The 15,444-nt window shown below is 48.9% G+C and overlaps 1 protein-coding gene across 1 annotated transcript in view; it reads left to right on the forward strand.

Moving 5' to 3' along the window:
- Nucleotides 1–10,139: 10,139 nt before the first annotated feature.
- LOC119375462 (muscle-specific protein 300 kDa) overlaps nucleotides 10,140–15,444 on the forward strand; it is a gene marked incomplete at its 3' end in the record, with an annotated part of 435,357 nt that continues 430,052 nt past the window's right edge. The window contains 1 exon segment of the mRNA XM_049411276.1: nucleotides 10,140–10,152.

Below are 15,444 nucleotides of genomic sequence, written 5' to 3' on the forward strand. Positions count from 1 at the left end.
TAGGATGTGCGGACATACGGCCCGTGCCACTTTCACCAGATCAAGGCATAGCTGCACTGAAATGGATATGAGACCAAAACACTTTCCCAAACCATGGAAAGTGCTCGCCACCTAATTATTCGCTGCAGTGTGAAAGCTCCGTTACCGTGCATCAATGATGCTTTCCGAAATCCTGTGCGTGCTACAGAAAACTGCATGAACTAGAATTGACGTATGAACTGAACGGCACTCCGAGGTAGTACGTACCGAGCCTGCCTGACGGATTTGCCCCAGTAGTATGCCGCTAACGAGTCGCGCCATCGCTGCTGCACGGACCGTTGCAAACATATTACGCCGTCGCCATTACTTGCGTAGTCAGGAACGCGAAGTAACTTCTTCAACGGAACACAAGCATTTAACATCCCATTCTGTAGCGCTTGTGTCACAGCCAAGCTCAGACTCTAGCCGTGAGCAATTCACTTCACTCGGATGTTGCATTTTCGACCAGCACGATGGAAAGATGAATATCGAAAATAATGCACATGCATGCTTTTGGAACATCGAATTCTTCGACGTTGCTAAAAATTCGTCGAACAATGCCGTTCTGAAGGTACCGATGAAGTACAGGGGAAGTTACACGAGAGGCATGGATTGTAGCCGTGGCTGCACGTTTCATTGCTCTAACCGTTTCGCTTCACTGGTCGAGCTCGAGCGTGTTGGCGGCATGCGGTGCTCCATAATATCCACGATTGCGCTACATGCAATGCACAAAAAAGCCATGCTTTTATTTTGATCTCGCTCAAGTATATTATACAATAAATACAATCAAAGTGACTTACGAGCGTGAAAAAACATTAACGCACGAGGGGACGTGACGTGCAACTTGCTTCTCGTAAGTTAGCGGCTGATCGTTCATTGTCGCTGTCACTCGCGGTGCTTTCACAGCCTTCTGTGTACAGTGAAAAATCCTTGTCGTCAAGATGGTTTCTGTATCATTCAGACGGAATGCAAGAACCAAAAAGCAGTTTATTTAGGAACACTCCTAGCCACGGTGTTAGAATAGGTTAGGTGTACCGACACTCCGCTTCCGCCGCGCAGCCTCCCCGCTGAACACGGAGACGCGCTTCGCATTTTTTCCGACAGGCTGCGCTGGGTGTATCAAGGCTTCAGGTAAGCCGCTTCAATGGGGGCCGCGTTGCTTACAAAGCTGCATTTGCGACAACTCTTCAACTGCTGGCCGTTTGTTTTTTATCAGGGTAACCGCACATTTCACTCTGATTTCATCAAGAAAATTCAGTGGCGGCAGCCAACAGATGGAAACACATAAATATAGCTTCTGCGAACAGTGATAATGAGTTTACAGGTGAACACGGATTTCAAAAATATTTTAGCCCGTGCACAAATAAGGCCACCGTGTCAAATTGGGTGAGGCCGCCGTGATGAACTGGGTTAATACTAATAATATCTGGTGTTTTACGCCCCAAAACCACGATAGCATTATGAGAGACGCCGTAATGGAGGGCTCCGGAAATTTCGACCATCTGGTGTTCTTTAATGCGCACTGACATCGCACAGTACACAGGCCTCTACCATTTCGCCACCACCGAAATGCGACTGCCGCGGCCGGGATTGAAGGCGCGACCTTCGGGTCAGCAGCCGAGCACCTTAGCCACTGATCCACCGTGGCGGACCCGAACAGTGTTAGGCAAAAAAAAAAAGGTATTCCCTGAAAAAGAAAGCGGGAAGAGGGAGGGGGGTTGACGTTTCACTAAATGATGGTTGTCAGAAGAAAGCAACACATTTGACAATGCTATGTTAGAAATTCCTCTCATGGGTTGTTGTGCATGCACCACATCGGATGGATTCAAGCAGCCGCCTTTGCAAAGTTTGCACGTGCTGGCTGGCGCGTGGTAATGAAGGTTAACATCCGTTTAACGACCAATCCATCATGACTCACCATGTGCCATTCTGATTGTGCCTCTCGTTATTCGTCACAGACATGCCGTTTGTTGCAGCAGCAGAAGTAGAACTTTGTGCCCTGCTTTGGGTGCACAAACGTGAAATGGTCATGCTCATTTCCTTTTCAGGATCCTAACCATTTGCTTTCCAGTTTCTTCTTTCGGAAATGGCAGGAATTGAGGGTGACACCACATTCCGTGGCATCACACTCTGAGCCGTTAAAACTAACACGCCAAACCAGACGAGGTCCTATTCGTGCACATACGTTCGCCAGTCGAAACGCATGCCACCCAAATGCTAGCGTATTTGAAATGTCTTATCCTTGTTCATCGTGTTCTTATTTACACAACTTATATTGTCCGGATATTTACTTTGAATATATCAAAGAGCGGCTTCGTAGCCATCGATCACACGCTGTCGCCCACTTTGTTGCGTTCTCTTTCAATCCTGTATTTTCCGACGTGAGAGCGGCACATCACGTGCTAGTGCACATCCGAAAAACCTAAATAGAGTCATTCTATTCCATTACATTAAAGCATTCGTCTTCTAAAAAATGTTTATGGAATTTGCAAATAAGCGGTTCGTAGTAAAAGATTCTGTAGGTTCTTGGATGTGGGCGCGAAAAGGCAAGGTCCAAGGACACACACTGGCGCTACTGACAACAAAAAACATAGGTTCGCCCGCCCTTAAGAAAGCGAGTGTAACGGTGGTTCCTTACATTCATCAAGTATCACATAACCTTAAGAAGATTGCAGGCAAATCTAACACTCGTGTTCTGTTTTCCGCCCCATATAAACTGGGTAACTTATGCAAGAAAACTAACCCCGATAAGAAGGTTAGTATAATATGCCTGAAGAAGCACAGTAAGCCATTTTTTCAATGCAAAACATGCGTCGTTTACCGGATTCCTTTGTCATGCGGCCGGTTTTACATTGGGCAGACCGGCCGCTGCCTCAATGATAGGCTCAGAGAGCACAAAGTGGGCAAGATGCCCCCTGACGAGTGTTTGGCGCTACACTGCCATAAATGCACGTGCCGACCCAATTTTGAACAGACTGTTGTAGTTGGCAAGAACAAGTCCGAAATCACTAGATTAGTAATCGAAGCTGAACAGATAGACTATTTTGGTGAATACAAAAGGGATAACTGCGCTACCTGACACACATGTAACAACCATAGACACACACACGTGTGTGTCAGGTAGCGAGTTATCCCTTTTGTATTAAGATGCACCAACTCGCTCACCAACAAGTTCTTCTATTTTGGTGAAAGTTGTGTTAGCAAAACGTCACTATCCTTGAGCAAAAAGGAATTAGACTACCTGCGCAGGTGTTAAGGTCTGTCTTGTTGCCGGTGATGCAGAAGCAGTCAATTTCGTCATAGGAGGTTTTCAACCCTCTCATGTTGTTGATTGTTCTGCTGGTTTTTCATGTTATATGCTAGTGGTCACGTGAATGTGATGTGCAAAAATAGGTATATAAGTAGGCTTGGTGATTGAAAATAAACGTTTTTTGTTGTCAGTAGCGCCAGTGTGTGTGTGTCCTTCTTCCCTTCGTCCTTGTCTTTTCGTGCCCACATCCAAGAAACATGACAGACCGACAAGCCCGCATCGCTACCCTCGTCGATTCTGTAGGGTCACTTAATCTCATATGCGAAATCCCCCTTACGCACGATACCTGCTCTTTATATAATGCTGACCGCAAGTACATCAATTAATCTTTCGAGGGCAAATGAAGGGTGAATTCAACACGCGTCACGCAACTGCAGATTTACTTTTGTAGACAAAATGCGAGAACGATCGCCTAGGCCACGGTGTTGCCGGGGTCGAAGGTGGTGTTTATGAGCTTCACGCCGCATGCCGAACCGTCATGCATAGTACACTACTACGTCTTTGTATTTAACTTATGTGTATGATATTACAATACCACACAATCCTCACAGGGCCTTGCGATATCGCTAAACATGCTAAAACACCGAATGTTAGAAGTGTCAAGTTTGCGCTGGGTATAGCCAGGCGGCCACCGTCCCGCGTGCGCCTCCTTTCGGCAAGAAAGGGAAAAAGGTCCCCGATTTCTCCTCATTCCAACGCGCCGTTGCTCCACCTAAACTATTCTAACACCGTGCTCCTAGCATATATAGCCGTCTACATCACAGGCACATGCTTGCTAATCTTTGCTGTCCGTCACTAAACTAGCAGATACGTACGACGGATGTGTAGTCTGCACGGTACACCTTCCTCTCTTTAACAGTTTCTTAAAGCCGAGATACACCGTGGACTTGATTGAAGTTATGGTCGTACTGCAGACATCTTGGCTGGCCAGTTGCCCTCTGAGACCGTCTTGGGAGCAGTGTAGGGGTGGAGGCGTGTTTGCATGCATCCCAGTTGGTGCTGTCACCTCTGGCTTGGAGTCCTCTCTTTCCGGCTTGTCGCTGTCGAGGCCATCGTGTCGAAATGGTTCACGCGTTGGAATCAGGTGTCTCCGGTTCCGACGAAGCACTTTGTCATCTTCGGTAACGACGCGATAGGACTTTGACGCTTCAGGTTCCACGACCTGTGCTTTGCGGGTCCATGCTTTATCTCAGATCCTCACCATTTCTTTCTTGAGCACTGGTAGGTCCTTGCGGTTGTCGACTTGCCTGCACTTAAACACGGAATTTTTTATTCGCGGGCTGAAGTCGGGGAGCCTGGTTCGTAGCCTCCGGCCTTGCAGCAGCTCGCCCGAGGAGCGGCCGTCTTCCAGTGGTGTAGATCGGTAACTGAGAATGCCCAGCCAGAAGTCGTCGTGATTCTCTTGTGTCTTTTTCATAATCCGTTTTACTATTTGGACACCTTTTTCCGCTAATCCATTGGACTGCGGAAAGCCAGGACCTGAAGTCGTGCCTGAAGCCACGTGCCTGAAGTCGTACCTGGATGTAAAGGTAGCAAACTCATGAGATGCGAACTGTGGGCCAGTGTCATTGCATACCTCGACTGGGATTCCATATCGCGCAAAAATGCAAATGCAGCTCGATTTTTCAATGACCGTGCTAGACGTGGTATCGCGCAGTTTTTCCACTTCCGGGAAGTTTGACTGCGTGTCGAAAACGCACAAGTACGAGCTTCCTCCATGCTGAAGGATATCAACGCCAACTCTGTACCAAGCATGATTTGGCGTGGGTCTAAGCATAAAATGCTCGCTTGGTTGCTTATATACATATTTTCGACACACGGCGCAGCTTTTTAGCATATTTTCAATGTCTGCGTTAAGTCCGGGCCAGAATACCAATCGTCGGGCTCGTGCCTTGCATTTGTTTGCGCCCAAATGCCCTTCGTGTGTACGTTGAAGCATTTCTTCCTTCATACACTTTGGGACAACTACTTTGGTGCCTTTCAACACCACTCTCTCTATCAAAGACAGCTCAGCAGTGAAAGGTTTCACGCAGCCATCAATACTACCACTGCCGCTGTTGTAGCGAATCACTTCTTTCAAGTCAGGGTCTCTTGCAGTTGCGGCAACTAAACGATCCAAGGTTTTTTCGCTTACCAGGTCCGAGACTGCACCAACTGCGTGAACTTCTATTTCTTTGGTTGAGCCAACCGTGTCCTGGAGTTGGTTGACGTGTGATGACCTCGAGAGCATGTCGGCTAGCAGCAGTTCTTTCCCTGGTACAAATTCAAGCACATGGTCGTAGTTCAGTAAGTGCAGGAAGAAACGCTGAAGACATGGTGGCATATCACTGATTCCTTTGGATGCAATGGCTAACAGTGGACGGTGATCTGTCTCTACGACTATCTTGCGCCCGTATACAAAATGATGAAATTTCTAAAAACCGAACGTTATGCCCATCGCCTCTTTCTCAATTTGCGAGTACCTTTGTTCAGTTTCATTCATCACGCGCGATGCATACGCAACAGGCCGCCAATTGTCACCGTGCAGCTGTAGAAGTCCATATTTAGAAGCATCAGCAGAAATTTTTGTTTCCCTGGCAGCATCGAAAACAGCCAACAAAGGTGCGCTGCTGAGCCATGTGCAAATAGCAAGTGTTTGGTCCTTTCTGCCAAATGCGGAATGTATTTCCCAAAGTAATTCGCAACGCCTAACATCCTGTGCACCGCAGCTTTGTCCGTTGGCTGTGACATTTTGGCTAGGGACATACTCAGTGTGCCATTTGGCCTTATTCTATCACGGCTGATTAGGTCACAGTTATGTTTTCCAGCACTAACCGAACGAGTCCGTTACCTACTGCGTAACCTCAACCCTGAAGAGAGTGCAGATTACGAGTCAGTTAAAGCGGCGGTGCTGACGGAACTGAAGCTTTCTCCGGCAGAGTATCTGCTGAGGTTTGAACGAGCGGTAAAGCGGAAGGAAGAGACGTGGGCGCAGTTCGCGTCGCGTGTAAGAACTTATTTCTCATACTACCTTCAAGTCAGAGAGGCCGACACGGTAGAAGTGATGGCCGAACTCATGGTTGCTGACCGTATAAAATCGGGACTCAGTACGGAGGGTCTTGAGTATGTGAGATTAAGGGAAGGCGAGGGATGGCTTAGGCCAACCGAGATCGCTAAAGTGCTCCAAACTTTCGAGCAAGCGAAAGGGAAAGGGCGTGCTTCAAAGCAACCAACTGTAGAAATGGGGCAGAAGCCGGCGACACGAGTAGAGAAAGGGGCTCTGAAGTGCCACTTATGTCACGGCTCAGGCCATTTCGCTAGAGAATGCCCGAAGTCTAGTGATCAGGAGAGCAACCCCAAAAAGGCTATCGAGCCAAAGCGGAAGGTACAAAAGGTAACGTTATCCCACGAGACGGAAACTGAAATACCTGATGGAGTACTTAGCGCAAAGGTGAAGTCTCTGAAACACGAGGGTCAAGGCACAAATAAACTGCAGTTAATTCCTGTATCATGTGCAGGTATAGCCGCAGATGCGATTTTGGATACGGGGAGTGAGATAACCGTCATTCGGGAGAGTCTGCTTCCGCGTAGTCTAATAGAGTCGTGTGGCAAGGTGAGATTGGTGTCTGCTTTTGGTAAAACTATCGAGGCGAGGCTAGCTACGTTGCCGGTCAAATTAAATAGCCCGCGAGAGGTGACGGAGCCTCAGAGCGTCGACCTACTCTGCGCGTTAACTGATGAGCTCGTCGAGGGCACAGACGGTTTGTTGACCGAGGAAGATTGGAAACTTTTGTTGAAGGCCAGCAGCCCTCTGGCACCCTGTCGAGCACCGGCCGAGCCTACTCATGAGGAACAAGCAGTAGAGAAACCAAAAGTAGTGGCCTGCAATCTTACCTTGGAGGAAAAAGACGTTTCCGGGGAAGATGCGCAAATTGATGAAGAAAAGGAGGCGTCGTTAGGCCAAAGAGAAGAGTTCCGCAAAGTGCAGTTGGGTGACACTACGCTAAAAAAATGTTGGGATGATGCTCGTAGTGGGAAATCCGGCATGTTCATTTCAGACGGACTATTATACCACTGCGACTCAATAGCAGGCACTCGAGTGAGTCAGCTAGTTGTCCCCAAAGATAAGCGCACTGAGGTAATGCACTTAGCCCATGAGTCACTATGTGGGGGGCACCTAGGGCCAAAGAAAACAAAAGCTCGCATTAGGTATAACTTCTTTTGGCCGGGTATGGCGAAGGAGATATTAGAGCATTGTCGTTCGTGCCATGAATGTCAAATTCGTTCAGACAGGCGTCGCATGGATAGGGTGCCTATAACTCCGCTCACTAGACCCGAGCACCCTTTCCAAGTTGTCAATGTAGATGTAATCGGACCCCTAGACACACCGTCAGCGAGAGGGCATAAGTACGCGCTGTGCTTAGTGGACCTTTGCACGAGGTGGCCAGAGGTGGTCCCACTGCGCTCTTTGACAGCTAAGGCGACTTGTGACGCACTGATTGAGATCTTCAGTCGCACAGGCGTTCCGGAGATGATCTGCTCCGATCAAGGCACTAATTTTAAATCTCAGCTCACGCAAACGATGCTGGAGAAATTAGGCTGCACACCAAGATTCTCAACCCCAGAACACCCAGAGAGTAATGGAGTTGTAGAGAGGTGGAATCGGGTACTGAAAAACATGTTGTATCATGTCATTCAGAGAGACTCCAAGAATTGGGACAAATTGATCCCAATGGTTTTATGGGCTTATCGGGAAGTTCCCCATGAGGTAACCGGAGTAGCTCCGTTTCGTCTATTGTATGGAAGGAATCCCACGGGACCGCTTCTAATACTGCAGAGGACGTGGGCGGGAGAAATGCCGGTGCCCGCAACACTGAGAGAAAACCCCGCTAAGTATTTACAGCAACTTAAAGAGCAGCTCGAGACTGCCACTAATATTGCTGAGCTAATGAGTGCAACTCATCAGGAGAGTTACGCCAGTGCGTATAATCGCAGCACCAGGCTCAAAGCTTTTAACGTTGGCGACCAAGTTGTGGTTTTCGACAATGATCGGAATTGTAAGATGTCACCTAAATGGCTAGGCCCATTCACAGTGGTTGGACGTGAGCGCGAACATTCTTACCGTGTTGAAACATCTGAGGGAAAGGTGAAAAGTGTCCACGCCAACAACATTCGACCTTACTGTGCAAGGGTCAGTCATATTGGGGTCGTCTTCGCTGAGGACCATGATTTTGGGGAGGTGGAATATGCTCCACAACCAACCACTATAAAGCGGGAAGAGCTAGTGCTAACGAGCGAGAAGGTTGCTCACCTTGATGCTGACGCGCAGGCGGAAATACAGGCAGTGTTCCAAAGACATTGCACACTCTTTGACGGCACCCCGGGTATAGCGAAGGTAGACGAACATAAGATAGAAATAGAACCGGGCCACCAGCCAAAAAAGGTGTTTCCTTATCGGGTGCCGGAACTATTAAAGAAGGAAGTCAGCCGGCAAGTTGACGAACTTTTGACTTCGAAGTTGATCTACCCCACGGAGAGTGAGTTCGCACACCCGGTGGTATGCGTCGGAAAAAAAGATGGGACTATCCGCATGTGTGTGGACTACAGGGCGTTAAATGCCGTCACCAAAGTGGATACGTTCCCTATGATGAATCCTCAGGAATTGCTTTTCCGAGTAGGCAGAGCGCAGTTCATTACGGTAGTGGACCTTAGGCGCGGGTACTGGCAGGTACCGATGGAAGAAGAGAGTCAGAAATTCACCGCGTTTGTGACGCATGAGGGTCAGTACGCATGGAAAGTTATGCCTTTCGGGCTAAAAAATTCCGCGGCAACCTTTCAAAGAATGGTGAATAAACTCTTGTCGCAACATCAAATGTATGCCACGGCATACCTTGATGATATTGCTATTTTTTCTAGCACTTGGGAGAAGCACTTAAAGCATCTCGACATTATTCTTAAGGTCTTAGATAAGGCGGGACTGAAAGCCAGTCCGGAGAAGTGTCAGATTGCGCAATCCCACATACATTACCTGGGGCATATTGTCGGTTCAGGGACACATGCACCAGACCCTGAAAAAATAGCAGCGATTAAGAACCTGGTACCACCGCGCACCAAAAAGGAACTACGCAGCCTGTTAGGACTTTGCGGCTACTATCGCGAGTACGTCCGAGGATACGCAGAGGTGACGAGCCCGCTCACGCTGTTAACAAAGAAAGCGGTACCTAATAAGATACCCTGGCCGGAGGAAGCCCAGGCGGCATTTGAGATTCTCAAACGATCTTTGTGCGAGGCCGTGGCGCTTAACACTCCAGAGCCATCTCAGTGCTACTGGCTTTTCACAGACGCATCAGCTACGGCGGCGGGAGCATGTTTGGCGCAAATGTCAGCCGAGGGGCAAGAGAAGCCTATCGCCTTTGCAAGTCACCGCTTCTCACCGACCCAGATGCGCTGGTCGACTATTGAGAGGGAAGCGTTCGCAATAATATGGGCCTTAAAGAAGTTTGACTACTGGCTTTTTGGTGCCATAGTAAACGTCGTTTCCGACCACAATCCGCTGTCGTACCTTACAACTTCGACTCCGCACGGGGCGAAATTGACAAGATGGGCGCTGGCGTTACAGCGATATCATGTGTCGGTACAACATCGGAAGGGCGTATGTAACGGTAATGCGGATGCATTATCAAGGCTCCAGAATAGTTTATGGAAGCCATCAGAATAACAGTGCCATGCCAACTGGGGGGGACGTGAATGTTCCTGCCCACTTGCTGCTGTATATTGTGGACTGTGTGATTGTGAATTCAAGAAACAGACACTAGTGATCATACTGCTTGAAGCAGCAATGGTGTGTTTGATTGTTTAGCATGTACTTGTTTACATTTCTTGTATTCTCTTGTCGTGTTGTCTCGCAATTGTGTTTGATGTTTGTGTAGACTGTTGTATGGTTAGAAAGTCCAGTGACCTAATCGCGGCAGTGATTTATCGTACCACTGAGCGTAGAACAGCCCAGCGTACTCTTTAGGGGGGACGTGTTATGTTTGCCGCTCATAAGTCGATCCTGCAGACGGGACGGCGCGGCACGGTACGTCGTACAAAGCTTCTTTCTCGGCTCTCCCCCTGCCTGGTCTTTTCGCTGGGCAATTATCAACGGAAAGCAAACGGCTTCCATTGGGGCAGCTCGCTCCCACGCTGGCGCCCACGAGTTCCGAGTACGCGACCGTTCTCAGAGGTCGGCTTCGGGATTATAGCCCGAACGGGTGGGAAAATGAGGAGAGCAAGCATCTCCTGCTTGACCCCCAAGCGCTTTAGGCGCGCCGACGGCAAAGAAGGGTTGAGACGCAACAATGCACGGTCCGAACGCGGGAACGCGAGGACACGCAAATTGTCTTTCCGGAACCGTCTTGACGACAGTCACCGGGGGTTCGACTCGATGAGCATGAGAAACGGAGCGAGTGCCTCAGGTGTGCGATACAGATGTATTGCAACCGTGGGAACTCCTGAGAGCGTGGGGTAAAGAGAGAGCCATGATGGGAAAGAGTGCCAAAACGCCTGTTTAAAATGTAAAGGCGCTGCTGTCGAGATTAGGGACAGCCCAGTAGGGAGCGGCTTAATCTGAGGATAAGCAGATTGGATAACAGAATGTCGAGGCGGACCACCAGTGGCCACCTCCCCTTTTTCTTTGTTACCGCAAGGTACTTAAGACTGGACGGAATTCGTTTCCCTTCAGTCTAGGCTGTAATCACTTAACTGATCGATCAGTAAGACTCCGTACGATGCAACTTTCGTCTGGGCCGTAACCACTCGGTGGTCGAACAGTGAGACTCGGTTCTTCGTATGTAGTAACAGTGTTCTAGGCTCTAACTTAAGAAAAGTTAAGTAGAAGAGTAAGATACTGTTGATGTCTATGTTATCATCAGTGTGCTTCGGCAAGATGTACATATGACTGTAAATATTTCGCTGCAATATACCTTCAAGTTTTTATTACCTCCAACCTGCCTCCTGCTTCATTGACGTCGATCATCTCCTTGACGGAACTTCAATCCACATCAAGGAGAAAACGAACAAGAAAAAACTCCCAATGGAAGCCGTTTGCTTTCCGTTGATAATTGCCCAGCGAAAAGACCAGGCAGGGGGAGAGCCGAGAAAGAAGCTTTGTATGACGTACCGTGCCGCGCCGTCCCGTCTGCAGGATCGACTTATGAGCGGCAAACATAACACGTCCCCCCTAAAGAGTACGCTGGGCTGTTCTACGCTCAGTGGTACGATAAATCACTGCCGCGATTAGGTCACTGGACTTTCTAACCATACAACAGTCTACACAAACATCAAACACAATTGCGAGACAACACGACAAGAGAATACAAGAAATGTAAACAAGTACATGCTAAACAATCAAACACACCATTGCTGCTTCAAGCAGTATGATCACTAGTGTCTGTTTCTTGAATTCACAATCACACAGTCCACAATATACAGCAGCAAGTGGGCAGGAACATTCACGTCCCCCCCAGTTGGCATGGCACTGTTATTCTGATGGCTTCCATAAACTATTCTGGAGCCTTGATAATGCATCCGCATTACCGTTACATACGCCCTTCCGATGTTGTACCGACACATGATATCGCTGTAACGCCAGCGCCCATCCTGTCGACTGCGCCAGTTATGTTTTTTCTTGTTCGTTTTCTCCTTGATGTGGATTGAAGTTCCGTCAAGGAGATGATCGACGTCGATGAAGCAGGAGGCAGGTTGGAGGTAATAAAAACTTGAAGGTATATTGCAGCGAAATATTTACAGTCATATGTACATCTTGCCGAAGCACACTGATGATAACATAGACATCAACAGTATCTTACTCTTCTACTTAACTTTTCTTAAGTTAGAGCCTAGAACACTGTTACTACATACGAAGAACCGAGTCTCACTGTTCGACCACCGAGTGGTTACGGCCCAGACGAAAGTTGCATCGTACGGAGTCTTACTGATCGATCAGTTAAGTGATTACAGCCTAGACTGAAGGGAAACGAATTCTGTCCAGTCTTAAGTACCTTGCGGTAACAAAGAAAAAGGGGAGGTGGCCACTGGTGGTCCGCCTCGACATTCTGTTATCCAATCTGCTTATCCTCAGATTAAGCCGCTCCCTACTGGGCTGTCCCTAATCTCGACAGCAGCGCCTTTACATTTTAAACAGGCGTTTTGGCACTCTTTCCCATCATGGCTCTCTCTTTACCCCACGCTCTCAGGAGTTCCCACGGTTGCAATACATCTGTATCGCACACCTGAGGCACTCGCTCCGTTTCTCACGCTCATCGAGTCGAACCCCCGGTGACTGTCGTCAAGACGGTTCCGGAAAGACAATTTGCGTGTCCTCGCGTTCCCGCGTTCGGACCGTGCATTCTTGCGTCTCAACCCTTCTTTGCCGTCGGCGCGCCTAAAGCGCTTGGGGGTCAAGCAGGAGATGCTTGCTCTCCTCATTTTCCCACCCGTTCGGGCTATAATCCCGAAGCCGACCTCTGAGAACGGTCGCGTACTCGGAACTCGTGGGCGCCAGCGTGGGAGCGAGCTGCCCCAATGGAAGCCGTTTGCTTTCCGTTGATAATTGCCCAGCGAAAAGACCAGGCAGGGGGAGAGCCGAGAAAGAAGCTTTGTACGACGTACCGTGCCGCGCCGTCCCGTCTGCAGGATCGACTTATGAGCGGCAAACATAACAGTCACCCAAAAAGTAGACTTCAGTTAGCCCGAACCTGCACTTGCTCGCGTTAAGGTCAAGCCAGCGTTTTTCGCCATTTGCAATGCATTCCGAAGGCGCGTGTCGTGTTCTTCTTTAGTAGCGCCCCAGACGAGGATGTCATCTACATACACCCGTACCCCAGGAGCCCTGTCAAAAACCTCGTTCAGTGTTTTTTGAAACACTTCAGGAGCCGATGCGATACTGAAGGGTAGCCTCAGAAAGTGGTAGCGACCAAAAGGCGTATCAAATGTACAGATTTTTGATCTGGCATCATCCAAAAGAAGTTAGTGGAATCCGGAATTAGCATTGAGGCAGAAAAAGTATTTAGAGCTAGCGAGCTCGGTCTCAATATCTTTACGTTTAGGCACCTGATACTGCTCACGTTTCAGGCATGCATTGATATGCCTTGGATCAATGCATACCTACAGTGTGCCATCCTTTTTACGTACAATAACAAGGGGGCTCACCCAGTCCGTTGGTTCCGTCACTTTCGTGATGATAGCGCCCCGTTCCATGCGGTCCAGCTCCTCCCGCAGCGGATCTTGCAGTGTCAAGGGTACGCGTCGTGCTGGCTGGACTACAGGTACCGAACCAGTGCGTAATACCATCCGATACTGACGCCCTACACAGCCCGTTCCTTGGAACAGGTGAGGAAATTCCTCCAGTAATTCATTAGTGCCAACTTCGACTGCATCCATCGTTCTCGCGACCAATCCCAGAGTCTCACTTGCACACAGTCCGAGTGTTGCCTGGTTGCCGTTTTTGACTATAAAGAAGTCGAAATGACCGGACTGATTCTTAATGGCGACTGGCAAGGTCACGACACCGAAGTGTTTGATAGCGACACCGCTATATGACTGCCCAGGTGAAAATATTGCAACTGGAAACAACTGGCTGCCAGGGCAGGAACTGGAGTGTCCTTATTAGCCATGTTGAATGGCAAGAGCTTGGCATCCCACTTCTGACACCATTCGGTGGGCGGGTTATATCGGCGCCATTTGTTGTATACGCAGGAGGCATAGTCCGCGGATGACTGATGGGAGGGCGCGCGGAGCAACGAGACGGACACAGAGCGTTCGGGCGAGATTGGAGAGTGTTCTCCAACGTTTATTGCACGACTTTTTAAAGGAAGCGGGAAGAGGTGGTTGGTTGGCGTGACACCACGGGTCACATGGCTTACGTGGCCACGCGGGGTTGGCTAAAGATTAAAAAAGGCGAACACCAGCGGAGACCTGGCTCCATCCTGCGGCACTACCAGGAAACACAGCACAGGTTGGTGTGTTGACATGACACCAGGGGCCGCATGACACAACAGGGTTGAAGCTGAGGTGGCCAAGGATGCAGGCCTACGCCCGAGGGCAGCGGAGTCAACACGCACACTCAGAGTTCCCAACTGAAGTCACCCAGTTTATTGTAAGTGCACCTTTTGTGTACTACCTCCTATAGAGGGCGCCTCATATTCAGTTTGGCATATTCAGTTTGGCGAAGACCACGCGGTCTTTATACAGGGCCAAAAAAAATACCGAGGGTAAGCGAGTACAAGTACCTCGAAGTAGGGGTAAATGAGGGGGATAGATATATGGAGGTACAAGAGAAAGCATTGGTAGCAAAGGGAAAGAGGAATGCTGCAATTATGAAGCACAGAGCTTTATGGGGATACAATAGGTACGAGGTGCTTCGAGGGCTGTGGAAGGGTGTGATGGTCCCGGGGCTTACATTTGGGAATTCAATGGTGTGTATGAAGTCAGAGGTACAATCAGGAATGGATGTAAATAAAAGGACGGTGGGCCGCCTCGCGTTGGGCGCTCACGGGAAAACGACAAATGAGGCTGTAAAGGGTGATATGGGATGGACAGGCTTTGAAGTGAGGGAAGCTCAGAGCAAAATGAGATTCGAAGAGAGGCTGAGGAAAATGAAGAAGAGTAGATGGGCAGAGAAGGTTTTCAGGTATTTGTATAGAAAAAGTGTTGACACGCAGTGGAGAAAAAAACGCCAGGCCTGCGCTGAAACCGCAGCACAGTCACAGCGAAAGCAGGAAGAGCGGCGTTTCTAGAGCCCGTTAAGCTCTCTTGGGTCTACAATACAAGTACACTAGAAAGGTACCCACTACGCCATAAATCACAATTTTTGTGAAGTTGGGAAGCACCTGCTAAGCCATTATTCGTCATTCTGCGGAGAAGCGAGGCACCAGCTACACGTCTATAAGGCATTATGTGCACTTTGTTGACGCGACGACTGATGACGATGAAGAATTATGGCTGAGCCCTTTGTAATGGGTTGCAATCTTTAAATGGCCCACCAGTTAGGTAATTTGCATTGAAGACGCCCGGTCACTATTTTCCTCTCCCGTCATGCTGTATAACATACGTTGACGTGGGAGAGAGACGGGGGGGGGGGCAAAGAACTTTACTGA

The sequence above is a fragment of the Rhipicephalus sanguineus genome, chromosome 11 (assembly GCF_013339695.2).
Source record: "Rhipicephalus sanguineus isolate Rsan-2018 chromosome 11, BIME_Rsan_1.4, whole genome shotgun sequence".
Lineage (NCBI taxonomy): Eukaryota > Metazoa > Arthropoda > Arachnida > Ixodida > Ixodidae > Rhipicephalus > Rhipicephalus sanguineus.